This window comes from Macrobrachium rosenbergii, chromosome 13, assembly GCF_040412425.1.
Source record: "Macrobrachium rosenbergii isolate ZJJX-2024 chromosome 13, ASM4041242v1, whole genome shotgun sequence".
Taxonomy (NCBI): Eukaryota; Metazoa; Arthropoda; class Malacostraca; order Decapoda; family Palaemonidae; genus Macrobrachium; species Macrobrachium rosenbergii.
Window position 1 is genome coordinate 19,424,475 of NC_089753.1, and position 15,000 is coordinate 19,439,474.

At 35.6% G+C, this 15,000-nt stretch overlaps 1 pseudogene; it reads right to left on the reverse strand.

Moving 5' to 3' along the window:
- Window positions 1-15,000, reverse strand: part of LOC136844951 (sodium-dependent neutral amino acid transporter B(0)AT3-like) — a 110,197-nt pseudogene that overhangs the window by 60,403 nt on the left and 34,794 nt on the right.

Genomic DNA, 15,000 nt, shown 5'->3' on the forward strand with positions numbered 1-15,000 from the left:
TATGAACAGAGAAAAGATTCCACTTGTAAAAAGAGAAAAGATTTCACTTGTAAGCAGAGAAAATATTCCAATCTTAAAAAAGAAAAAAATTTCATTTTTAAAAAGAAAAATATTCAACTCTTTTGAAAACAAAAAGGTTCCACTAATTTAAAAAGCGAAAGTTTCGATCTCTTGGAAAAAGAAAAAGATTCCACTTTTTAAAAAGTAAAAATCCACTTTTAAATAGCAGAAGGATTCCATTCTTTAAATTTAAATAGCAAAAGGATTCCATTCTTTAAAAGAAAAAGATTCCACTTTTAGAAAGAAAGCTTTCCCTAAAAAGATTCCACTTTTAGAAAGAAACCTTTCCCCCTATTTAAAGAAAAATTCTAATCTTTTAAAAAGAAAAAAAGATTCCACTACTTTAAAAAGAAAAAAAAGATCTCGCTTTTTTTAAAAGAAAAAGAATAGGAGGAAGGAATCGAGAAAATTAAAAGGAGCAAAATAAAATAATAAAAATTGAGGAAAAATAAGTGGCTCCAATGTAAACAAAATTAGGGCTTCGTGTTTCGGATATTAGTCCTTGGCCTCACCCCAAACCCCCTCCCACTCCGCGTGACGTGACACTGTTTATCTGTTGTTGTTTTCCTTTCTCTTCGACTTTTGTTGTATACTCCTCCTCCTCCTCCTCCTCCTCCTCCTCCTCCTCCTCCTCTAATACTCTCACGACTTACTAAAATGGTGCAGAAATCCACAATGATGTCAGTGTAAACGTATATTAGAAATATACATAAAACAAGAACTTTCGAAAATCTCCTCGAGTCTCTTTTGCAGTCTGATTGAGAAGGAGAATCGAGCAGAGTCTCGAAAGCTCCCGATTGTATATGTATATGTTTAATATATGTTTGCACTGACATCATTGTGGCTTTCTTCACCAATAATAATAATAATAATAATAATAATAATAATAATAATAATAATAATAATAATAATAATGTCTCTAAATGACATGAAATGATAACATTTCGTAAAATAATAATAATAGTAGTAATAATAATAGTAATATCCCTAAATCATCATGAAATGAGGACAGATTATATAATAATAATAATAATAATAATAATAATAATAATAGTAATAATAATGTCTCTAAATTATCATGAAATGTGACGGATCGTATAATAATAATAATAATAATAATAATAATAATAATAATAATAATAATAATAATAATAATAAATCTCTAAATCATCATGAAATGTGACAGATCGCTTAATAATAATAATAATAATAATAATAATAATAATAATAATAATAATAATAATAATAATAATAAGGGAAGAAAACAAACGGACCCAAGTCGTGCAGAGAACCGCTGATAATTTGTCTCACAGTCGTGTCCCCTCGGGTCTTGGGTCCTCAACCTTGGCCGCTGCTCGGGAAGATGAGGTGGAATCCCGAGACTCTGGTTTTTATGTCTTGGTATACGTTCTTTTTTTTTATGCCTCCGGTTCCTTTTCTCTCCTTAGAGGGGAAAAGAATCTGGAGGGAAAGTCTTTCTAGTGCGTAGCTAGATGAGTTTGCTTTCACTCTCTACTGGAGAGGTGCCAAAAAAAGATAAAAGGAAAATGCACACAAGAGGGTCTGGCGTCATTTATTCCTCGTACCTTCGTTCCCTTGGTTTTATTGCATTTTTTTTTACTGTCTTTTGGGTGCCTTCCTTTGGACAGGCCCATAAGGGGGGGAGCGTGTAGTGCCGTCAGTGCACCTCACACGGTGCACTGTAGGCATTACTTAAGGTTCTTTGCAGTGTCCCTTCGGCCTCTAAATGCAACCTCTGTCATTCTTTGTACTGTACCTCCGTTTGATACTCTTTCTTGCATCTGACTTTCCACCCTCTCTAACAATTATTTCATAGTGCAACTGCGCGGTTCCTCCTGTTACACTTTAAAAACATTACAGTCAGTTTCCCTTTCAGCGCTGAATGACCTTATAGGTCCCAGCGTTTGGCCTGTGTCCTAAATTCTATATTCCCTTTCCAATTCGTTTGGACAGGATATGAGTTTATGTGTTCGCGCTTGCGTGTGTGTGCGTGTGTTTGTGTGTACGTGTCATTGCTGATGTACAAGAGGAAAACTGCAATGACTTACAGAATTATATAAGATTGTATTAAGCCATACGCCATACTTGTTTTAAATAATTATATGCTATGTATGATTAAAGCAAAAGGAATCGAGAAATTTGTTGGGCACCCATTTCTGAGTGGGGTAAGATACAGTTCTTACAATAGCAGTCTCCTGTTTTCTTGTTTTATACATACAGACATACATACATACATATATAAATAAATGTATATATATATATATTTTATATATATATATATATATATATATATATATATATATATATATATATATATATATATATATATATATATATATATATATATATATATATATATATATATATATATATATATATGTGTGTGTGTGTGTGTGTGTGTGTGTGTGTGTGTGTGTAAATATATCATGATGAATAACAATTTCTGTGATACACGCATTTTTAAATGTGCTCGCTCGCACGACGTACAAAGCTCCCTCTTTGTGTATATGAGCGTAAAGGTTGCATTTCCTCCATATCCTGCATATCTCCATCGCGCACCGCCCCGGAAAACCAGCGCGTGAGAGGCGACATAAAAATGACGTGAATTCTGCAATAGAGGAACTCAGTCCCCTGCGTTTAGGATGATGGAAACCGCTCGGCTGAATGAAAGTTTTGGGAACGGCACCCTTTGTCCCCTGAAGCCGTCGGTCATTCGACCGATTGAATGGAGAAGTTGGGATTATGAGTCGAATTCGGTCGATTGTGATTCTCTGGAGTTGTTGGGGTTCAAACAGGGAGCCATGAAATTTGGACTGTGTTTGGGATGTAGTTTTTTTTTTTGGTTGGATCATAGATTATCGAGTCTTGGTGTCGGATCACGGATTATCGAGTACTGGTGTTGGATCATAGCTTGAGGGAATGTAAGGCTTTGTCTTGAAGCAATTTGTCTGGGAATTTCAGCTTTGAATTATGGAACACGAGAATTGTAAGTTTGTATTTGGTGCATAATCCATGAAGTGTGACATATGTATCAGGGATTTTGATATTTATGAAGTTGGTGTCATTGAAAATGAGTAGTGGCTGTGGTTTGGGTAACGAGAATTGTAAAACTTGGATAATGAAACAAATGAGAATCTAATTTTGCACTTAAGCATTATTTGTAATCAATGTTTTTTGCATTAAAAAACAACCCCCTTGGTTATTTTTAAAAAATAAAACTCAAATGATCAGGAGAAAGATATAAACAAGTATAAAATTCAGAAGCGCGCATGGAAGGTCAGTCTTTACGTGATGTTATATACAAGTATTTAATTTCTCAATCTTTTACTGCTCTTTTATTTTACTTTTTTCACAGGACGGGTTCTTGGTCATTAGCAATAATAATAATAATAATAATAATAATAATAATAATAATAATAATAATAATAATAATAATAATAATAATAATAATAATAATAATAGCTTGAAGAAAACACCATAGTATGTCTGGAATTCTTGGGTATTCTTTTAAAAGCCACAGTCATATATCGATTTATAGTGTCTGTAGGTCCTAAATACCTGTAACCCTTTATACAAAATGCCTCTTCACCTTAAGAATTACTTTTAATTCTCAATAAAAATAATGACAATAATGGGAATTTCTTTTCCCTTGAATTTCGAAATTCATGAGGTTCGATTATGAAACAAATGGATGGTTGTCAAATGAATGGAGTAAAAATTGTTGGCAAATCGAATTTTTCAAATAGATGGGAAGGGTTATTTGACACTGAAGTATCGCGTAATAAAATTGTTGGCATGAAATGGTAGGATTACGTTTTAAGTGGTGAAATTGTTGGATTATATTTCGTATAACGAGATGGCTGTATTACATACAACAAATTTGATTGACTTTGTATTTCGGATAAAATTGTTGGATAATTTTTTTTAGGAAAATAAGTGTTAGATTATAAATTAGGTCACAAAAGGTTGGGGCATTTATTGGACGACAAAATTGTTAGATTATATTATAGGTGACAAAATTATTGGATATTTTAGGGGATAAAATTGTTGGTTAATTTTGTTCTTTTGTAGAATAAGTGTTAGATTATATATTAGATCACAAAAGGTTGGGTCATATATTGGACAACAAAATTGTTATATTACATTATAGGTGACAAAATTACTGGATATTTTAGGGGATAAAATTGCTGGATAATTTTTTAGGAGATTGTTAGCTTATATATTAGGTCACAGAAGGTTGGGGCACATATTGCGACAAAATTGTTAGATTATATTATAGGTGACAAAATTATCGGATATATTAGGGAATAAAATTGTTGTATAATGTTTTAAGGAGAATAAGTGTTAGATTATTTATTAGGTCACAGAAGGTTGGAGCATATTTTGGGCGACAAAATTGTTAGATTATATTATAGGTGACAAAATTATTGGATATTTTAGGTTATAAAATTGTTGGATAAATTTTTAGGCGAATAAGTTTCAGATTATAAATTAGGTCACAAAAGGTTGGGGTATATATTGGACGACAAAATTGTTAACATATATTATAGCTGATAAAATTATTGGATATTTTAGGGGATAAAATTGTTGGATAATTTTTAGGAGAATAAGTGTTAGATTATATATTAGGTCACAAAAGGTTGGGGCATATTTTGGGCGACAAAATTGTTAGATTATATTTTAGGTGATATAATTATTTGAATATTTTAAGGGATAAAATTGTTGGATAATTGTTTGAAGAGAATCAGTGTTAAATTATATATTAGGTCATAAAAGGTTGGGGCATATTTTGGACGACAAAATTGTTATATTAAATAGGTGATAAAATTGTTGGATAATTTTTTTAGGAGAATAAGTGTTACATTATATACTAGGTCACAAAAGATCGGGGCATATATTAGGCGACAAAATTGTTAGATTATATTATAGATGATAAAATTATTGGCTACATTAGGGGAAAAATTGTTGGAATAAATTTTAGGTGAATATTTTGTTGGATTTTTCATTAAAAGAAAGTTTTGCATTATATTCCAAGTGATGAAGAGGGCTGATTCAAGTTTACCTGATAAAATGACTAGATAAATTTTAAGTCAATTGGAATTGCGGAGCTTTAAAAAAGGAGGGGCAAACAAACAACTTTTAGGCGAAAGTAAGTGTTTGGTTACGTTTTAGGTGCTACAATTTTCGTATCATAGGTAGTGGGTAAAAATCTTGGGTAGGACGATTAGTAGATTTTTAAAATTATTATACATGGAACTGAAGGAAAAACCTTCATGGTTATCGAAGTCCTGAGTTGATAGCATATAGAATAATAAGATTGCCTTTCCGTTGTCTCCAAATTCCTTGATATGAAATAGAAATGAACGTGTCCGCTAGGTGGTGGAGGTATAAAATATTATATATAATATATATATATATATATATATGATATATATATATATATATATATATATATATATATATATATATATATATATATATATATATATATATATGTATATATATATATATATATATATATATATATATATATATATATATATATATATATATGAATCTACTGGTCACTTTTACCAGACACATATGTAATTCTAATATACAATGCCCTCTTAACTTCTCGAATTCTTCGCGCTTTTTGGATATGCCATTCACAGGTTCTTCAATTTCTTCCGTCTGGATATTTTCGGCTCCGTAGTCAAAGCATATCAAAAAAGCGCGAAGAATTCCGAGGAAGTTGAGAAGGCATTGTGGCTATTAGAATTACCATATGTGTCTGGTAAAAGTGACCAGTAGATTCTACATATATATTTCAGCCCAAAAAGCAATAAAAACGATTGCCCACTTGGCTACGATGGTGAGGATGGGTCTATTCCAGCTCTGACAAAATATATCTGAAACGACAGGTATATGTATGTACGAGAGGTGATAGACTTTTATCCTCTCTCGTGGCCAGGTCGGCAACGTGACCTCCTGTGAATATGGTAATGCGGGTTCGATTCTCGCGACCGCCATTCCCATGGTTCTTCAATTTCTTCCGTCTGGATATTTTCGGCTTCGTAGTTACAAGCATATCCAAAAAGGAAGAATTGAGAAGTTAAGAGGGCATTGTGGCTATTAGAATTACACATATATATTTATATATATATATATATATATATATATATATATATATATATATTTATATATATATATATATATATTATATATATATATATATACGTATTATTATATACATTTGTGTGTGTGTGATGAAAGTTTTGAAGTATATGTAAGGTGGTCCAATTGATGGAGTAATTTTCAGATAAACTTATTTTTGGTTAATACCCCGGATTATGCTGTGTTGAAATAATCGCTGGACGCCAGTCAAGTGAGACGTTTGTTGAAGTATATTTTATAGGAGGAATTAGTTGGCTGCATTTTGGGTAATTAAATTAAATGGCTTCATTATATATTAGGTAATAAATTGGTTTGAGTCCGCTTTAGGTAAAAAAAATGTAGGCTTACATATTATGAGATGAAACTTGAGTTAAATATTTCGTTAAACAATTGTTATAGTTAACTCCAAGAATAAAATCCCAGTGGCGACTACTAGTGGATTTTTAAAACGATTAAATGGAGAATTTTTGGTACAGAAGGCATTAGTTGATAGGCTATGGGAAAATGAAATTGCTTCTCTGTTTTTCTCAGAATTCCTTGATGAGAATGGAAAATGATCTGGATCGTTAGATAATCCAGGTAAGATTTCTGGTGATAGGGGGAAAAGTACAAGAAATGAAGATCTTGAGGAACACTCTAAATAGATGTTAATTGTGGTTCAAGTTACCGTTTTATTTCGCTTTGGGCAAAAAATTTTTGCTCGAGGTACGAAGTTTGAAAGTATTCTAGTTGCAGAGTATATGGTTATTAAAAAGTTTCTGTCAAATGTAGTGGTAAATAAGGATATTGTGTAGTGTTTGGCATAATGTCCTCTCCAACGCCAGGTCGAGATCTAAGGTTAAGTTCCGAGGTCATTCCCTCACATGACCTCCGTAGTGGGGTAGTGCCATCAGTGCGCCTCACGCGGTTCACCGTAGGCATTACTCAAGGTTTTATGTAGCGTCCCCTCGGCTCTTAGCTGCAACCCCTTTCATTCTTTTTACTGTACCTTCGTTTATATTCTCTTTCTTCCATCTTGCTTTCCACCCGTTTAACAATTGTTTCCTTGAGTAGCGGCGAGGTTTTGCTCCTGTTGCATCTTTCAAACCTTTCCACTCTCAATTTCCTTTTCAGCGCTGAAAACCTCATAAGTTGGCCTTTGGCCTAATTTCTATATTCTATTCTATTCTTGAGCCTTATTGTTTGAAAGTGATGTGGCTGCAGAATGAACAGGAAGTTAAAAGGTTTGTGTAAGATGTAGTGATAATGAAGGCTAATGTGTAGCGTTTAACAAAATGTCCTCTCAAAGGCCAGGTCGAGATGTACGAGCAAGTTACGATGTCATTTTTGTAAATGGCCTCACCCTTACCTTTGGCGGTTGTTCGCTGATGGGAGTCGAAGCGTCGAAACCGTGGTTTGTGGCGCCATAATCAGGGACCTCCTCGGCCGTCGGCACCAGGCGTGCTTCCAGTTCCAGTTCCAGGCGGTCTATGGATTTCTGGGCGGAGAGCTCTCGGGAGCTCTGCCGCCTGATGAGCTGCGAAACGTTAGCCATTTTGAGTCTTTGTATTCAGTATTCAATGCGCTCTCAAGTGTGTTCACCTGACGCTTCAGAGTCAACGTCTTTCTGGATTGTCAACTCGAGGTGATTTCCCACTTAAACTTGAAGAAGAAGAATAATATTCACTTTGTTCCCTTGTCTTTTTCCTCTCCTTTAAGCCGTCATGTTTTGTTGTACCAGTATGGAATGCCTTGTGAGAACTCAGTAGATTATTTTTTAAGTTAATGCAAGGATCTTTTGGTATCTTAAGGCTCCATTGGTGATTCGAATCCTAGAAAAATTTTATCGTCACTTTCACCTCGTGTTACCAATTCGAGGAACAGATTCCATGACGGTCTTCCAGGGATGTTGTGCTGTTGGTCATGGAAATCTGGAAGAAGAAAAGAAAACTCAGGTTATAAAAAGACATCAGTAATTTTTTATGTGATTTGGTTTAACTAAGATATTCATTCATCTTGAAATAATATGATTGAGGTCGCGCTTTTAGCTTTGACAGAAAGAAACCAAACGAGGAATGACACACACACTTATATCTGTGTGTATCTCTAAACATTACGTATCGTTGTATGTTCTATTCATATTAAAATACATTTACTCTATAAACATAAATGTTCTATTCATATTAATAACTGTTTATCTACAGTTGTACACACAACTGTTTAAACATATGTGTGTGTGTACAAACAAAAACACAGTCAGGCACATAAATAGCTGTTTATCTATCTATCTGTATATATATATATATATATATATATATATATATATATATATATATATATATATATATATATATATATATTAAAAAGGACCTCATTCAAACTGGATGGTATCTAATGGAGTTCTAATATATCTATATATTCTTGCGCTTTTTTTGGATATGCTTGTATTTCCAAACGGAAGAAATTATGTGAACGCCGGTATTCCATATTCACAGGACATCGGCAACGCGACCTCGCGACCAGCGTTCTGAGGCTCTTCCAGCTACACCGTTTGGATCCTTTACTTGTGAGTATGATGTTCGTGTCTATGTGATATAGATTCTACACACACACACACACACACACACACACACACACACACACACACACACACATATATATATATATATATATATATATATATATATATATATATATATATATATATATATATATATATATATATATAAATATATATATATATAGGGTGTAACACGATTTTATGCAAATATTTTGGGAAATGAAAAGAAAAAGTAATTTTTAGCAGAAAATGTTCAATAACTATGCGTTTTAAGGCTTTGTTTGTCGGCAAGGGAATTTTAAAATAACTGGTTTTCATTAGCGCTGTTCTACGGCGAGAAAGATGGTGTACTGTACGGGATGTCGGCTATTAACGAGGTGGCGGTAGAGAAGGAGGATGGAGAGATTAGGCCGATATGAATAAAATACCTCCTAATCAAATGTGTTATTTAAATATGGAACAAAGGAAATTTATGCATTATTGGAACCCTCGCCCTCCCTGTCATTTTTATTCATTGGCCATCGATAAAAAAGAGGAATCTCCCTCCCTGTCATTGGTATTCGTTGGACACCGATAAAAAAAGAGAGGAAAAAAAAGCAAGCCTAATTGAATCTCCCCTCCATCAAAGGTAGGCTTATTCATTAGACACCTATCAAAGATTTAAAATGTTTTGTTAAAAATTTCTCCCTCTCCATCAAAAATATTCATCAGACACCAGTCATCGGGGTAGGCCTAGTCATGACTCGTGATTCAACAATTCCGTGACGAGGTGGCAGGACAGAGCGCGCTAGAAGTCAGCGATCACAATAGAATATTTTCAATCAACATTTACACTACTTACTTCATACGTAAAGTCATACGGTACCGCTGTAAGATATTCATGAAAATGACATTACTTGCAAGGAAAAGAATCATAATTAAAAGACCAGCGATTCACTTGCCTCAGTCTCTTCTCACACGCACACACATTCCGGCTACTCCGACCGCCCGTTAGCAACCTCTATCGCCTGAAAGCAGTGCTAATGAAAATGGTTATTTTAAAATTCCCTCACCGACAAACGAAGCCTTAAACTGCATATCTTTATGCAACATTTTCTGATCTTAATTACTTTTTCTTTCGTTTCCCAAAATATTCGCAAAAACACGTGATACACCCTGTACACACACATATACATACATTTATATGCATACACATACACACATACATACATACATACATAAATACATACATACATACATACATATATCACACGCACACTCGTGCGCAATCGCAAAAATTTGTACGTGGGCGAGCGTGAGGTATCGTTGGGGCTGGAAACTTAAGAAGAATATTCCTTCCTCCCATTGTGTATCCGGAATCTTTCTGAGAAAGAAATTGCGCAAGATGGTATAGGAGGAGGAGGAGGAGGAAGAGGAGGAGGAGGAGGAGTAGAAGAGGAGGAGGAGAAACTTGGCGTATTGGACTTCTATTGTTGGAAGATTTTTATGTTAATTTTCTCTCTTGAGGAACATGTCCAAATCTGCCATTTGTTTTTGTATATATTATATATTATATTTTTTATATATTATATATATATATACATATATATCTGCATAATATAATATAATTTATTATATATATACATGTATATATGTATATGTGTATATTTGTGTGTCTGGTTGTATATATATACATATATATATATATATATATATATATATATATATATATATATATATATATGTGTGTGTGTGTGTGTGTATGTGTACACGTTGCACTTGTGTGTGTGTCTCGTTGTATGTATATATATATATATATATATATATATATATATATATATATATATCATGTATAAATAAAGTATATACATACATGCATAAATTTTTATATTTTAATTATTTTTAGTTTGCTGTAAAAGAAAACTATTGAGATGGCTTTGTCTGTCTGTCCGCACTTTTTCTGTCCGCCCTCAGATCTTAAAAACTACTGAGGCTAGAGGGCTGCAAATTGGTATGTTGATCATCCACCCTCCAATCATCAAACATACCAAATCACAGCCCTCCAACCTCAGTAATTTTAATTTTATTTAAGGTTAAAGTTAGCCATGATCGTGCATCTGGCTACACTATAGGACAGGCTACCATCGGGCCATGGCTGAAAGTTTCATTTGCCACGGCTCATACAGCATTATACCGAGGTACGGCTAAGGATCGTTCATGTTTGACCCCTGACCTTCAAGTGTGACCTTAGTCTCACACTTTACATCGGCATGCCAAGTATGCAGCATCTCTAGATAATACTAAAACTCGGAAACGTTTGTTTGTTTGTTTGCACACCGGAAGTTAAACGGGGCTGGTCCTGCCCGTAGACTTCCCCTTCCCCCTCTTCCTCTTCCCCCTCCCCCCTCCCCATCTACCTCTCCTCTCCTCCTTTCCCCCCCTTTCCCTTCCCCCTCTTCCTCCCCTCCTTGCTCCTCTTCCTCCCCTCCCCCTCCCTCTCCTCCCTCCCCTACCGCTCCCTTTCCCCATCCCCTTCCCCTTGCCCCTCTTCTCCTCCCTTCCCCTTCCCTCCCCTTCACCCATCCTCCTACCCTCCCACCTTCCCCTCCTCCCTTCCCCTTGCCCCTGTTCCTTCCCTCCCTTCCCCCTTCCTCCCCTTCACCCATCCCCTACCCGTCCACCTTTCCCTCCCTCAACCCTACCCTCTCTCCTCCCCTCCCCCTCCTTCCCCTCCCCTCCCAGAATTTTCAACTTTAATTAAGTCACGGATGGTGTAGTATCTTCTAAAGTTGAAAAGTTATGTTCAAAGTTAAGTTTCTCTTAACCTCTAAGTATGATATTAGGTCTTCATCTTCTACGGTTCAAGGGCTATGTTTAAGACTGAATTTTTATTTGACCTTTGACCTCTAAGTTTGGACCTGACCTTTCACTTGACAGCGCTCTGTAACTGCAGTGCATCACAAAATGTGATAGAGTTGTTTTTGTGAACCTATTTGCAACTGGATAGGTGCAGCGGTTTCTTGGAAGTTGGACACATACACACACACACACACACACATACACATACTAGCATTTGCCCATCCGTGGAACGTTTACTACGTCAGCGTGGGCGCCATTGTTGATTTGTTCGACCGACTCACTTGCGCTAGGTTCATGGATGGTATATGGCTTACCGCCCTCTGATTCACCCAGTTATAAGTTGGTACCAGCGTCTGCTGGAGTCATGAAAAAGGGCGTGGGTATACCAACCTCATCCCTGAAAAATTACTCAGAAAACGGAAGGCTGTACCTGTTCAAAGCCTACCCCTCCAAAAGGGGAAAAGCATATGGTATGTATATATATAATGTGTTTGTGTTTGTACAACTCAGTTTTGCGTATAAATTGCGTATAAATTCCGCAGGGATTCTCATGTGATGCTACTGCTCGTCTTTAAGTTATTAACTCCCGTCAGTGCAGAATAAAATTGCCTCAACAGAGATCTGAAGCGCACCGAGAAGTGATGCTTGCCGTCAGTTGGGCATAGAGCTGAAGACTATATTGATTGGCTCATCTCGCACCATTTTCCTTCCCATTCGTTTTGCATGTGCAACATTTCACATAAAGATTCGAAGTACTGAACAGTGCTCGGCGTTACTCTGCACTCTAGGCTTTTTATTTTCATGTGGGAGTAAAGAAAATAATTAATTTTTTGTTAATGATCGTAAGGTTCCGGATGCTGACAGTAATTTTCTCCTGTGCGGATGTTAAGCAGCATCCTGTGAACTGTGTCTCAAAAATTCAAGTAAAGATTCAGTGGATTAACACCCTAGAAAAATTCAAGTAGTATTTTAATAATTTTTCTGTTTATTTATTCACTTGTTAATTTATTGTTTTCTAATATCTGATCTCTTCTTTACGTGTTTCCTATTAATTGCTGTTACTGCTTTTAAAAGGACACCTTACTCTTTGGGAGCTTGAATTTCAAGTCAATGGCCCCTTTGGTGGGCTTGTTCCATGTGGGTAGGGTAATACTGATAATATACCTAATATACTTACTTGTACCATGACTTGTATAATGAGGAACAAGAAAAAGCAAACATTACTAATACAAAAGTGCTGTTGTCTGCTGTAAAAGAAAACATTTGACATGGCTTTGTCTGCCCATCCGCACTTTTTCTGTCCGCCCACAAATCTTAAATCTACTGAGGCTAGAGGGCTGCAAGTTGGTATGTTGATCATCCACCCTCCAATCATCAAATATACCAAATTGCAGCCCTCTGGCGTTAGTAGTTTTTATTTTATTTAAGGTTAAAGTTAGCTATAATCGTGCTTTTGGCAACGATATAGGATAGGCCACCACCGGGCCGTGGTTAAAGTTTCATGGGCCTCGGCTCATACAACAATATACCGAGACCACCGAAAGATAGATCCATTGTCGGTGGCCTGGATTATACGCTGTACAGAAAACTCGATTGCGCAGAAGAAACTTCGTTTCATTTTTTCCTTGTTTAAGTAGAAGAAGACAAAAGCATTGAAAATAAAATCGGTATGATAGAGGATTTGGTAGAAATTTCAGGTTTAATTATATTTTAAAAGTAAATTCTCGTGAAGGTATTGGTTCCTCAATAGTGTCTGCAGACAGGAATGGTGTCACTGACCATGTTAGGCTAAACTTTAGTTTGTTGGGAGGTCAGGATCTTCAGATTCAGAAACTACAATATCTTTTAAGGATTAAGGCTTGTGGACTGGTGTGGATATATATATATTATATATATATATATATATATATATATATTATATATATATATATGTGTGTGTGTGTGTGTGTGTGTGTGTATGTATATATAATGTATATATACATATATATGTATGTATGTATTTATTTATTCTTGGTAAATGATTGATCAAAGATCAGGTGTGCGTGCTCTCTCTCTCTCTCTCTCTCTCTCTCTCTCTCTCTCTCTCTCTCTCTCTCTCGTAAGAAGAGTAAATTTAAAATCACAGTCACTTTCTCTCACTAGGGAAAGATGAAGTCAGTACCCTAAGCCCTCTCTCTCTCTCTCTCTCTCTCTCTCTCTCTCTCTCTCTCTCTCTCTCTCTCTCTCTCTCTCTGAGTGAATTGAAGGGGAGTGAATGGAATTTAATTCCTGTCGAGCGCATGTCAGTCCCTGGGCTGCCTTTTCACTGAAGCCATTCCAGGACTGGGGCGCCCACGCACCGGCAGCATAGCAATACTACCGCCGGTTAATGATTGTGGCTTTTCTGTGACCTGGCACGACCCAAGGTCAATCGTAATTAAACTTTCACGTTGTTTTTCTGTTTTCTTTGAAGATGTAGTAAGAGCGGCTGTCTGCAAAATGGGTATAGGTTTTTGTTGAGGGGTTGAAAAATGTTAAAAGGGTAAATTATGTTGGAAATTAAAATTGCGGCAGCAAATTGGTTTCAAATAAAGTGAAAACTATAATTTTACTTGTAGCGTTTATCGTCGTTATGAATTTCATGGTCTATTTTACATATTCTTTTTTTAATTTATTGAAATATTGCATCTTTGTTATTCACATCGGTATTTTACCGTGCATAGTTTAGTATGTATAAATTGAATACTATAGGCCTATATACTTGGCTTATAGGTATTAATCAACATTTAATTCCGACACCCTGCTTCTGTTTCTATCGAAATCAAGTGATTTCCCCAACTTTCAATATATCGTTTAAACTGTAAAATAATAAGTAAAAGAAGTTGAGTATTTATGGATACATGTACACCCATATACATTTAATCTCGACTTCGTGTGTCTGTTTCTATCCAAATACCATGATTTCCCAGCCTTCAATATATCGTTTAGACGGGAAAAAAAAAAAAAAAAAACAGAGCACGACGAGAAAAGAAGAAGGCGCAGAAATATGACGCCCACACAATACAATGTTCGTATTGGAATTCAATTTCCCACCCACGGCTTTTCGTGGAGGACTGATTCCATCGCGCGCGGGCGTTTTCGAGCACCCACGCAATGCTGTCTAAAGTGGAACTTGTCTCCGTGTGGGCGTAGGGGATGGGGGATTGAATGTTGGAGTGTCACTAGTATTGTATTACTATTATTGCTACTACAACTATTAATAGTAGTAATGATAATCTGTTATGGAATACATGTAACTATAATAGTGTTAGTGGTAGTGAGACTAATTTGTTTGCTGGTCATGAATAAACGGAAATCGTGTGTGTGTGTGTGTGTGTGAGAGAGAGAGAGAGAGAGAGAGAGAGAGA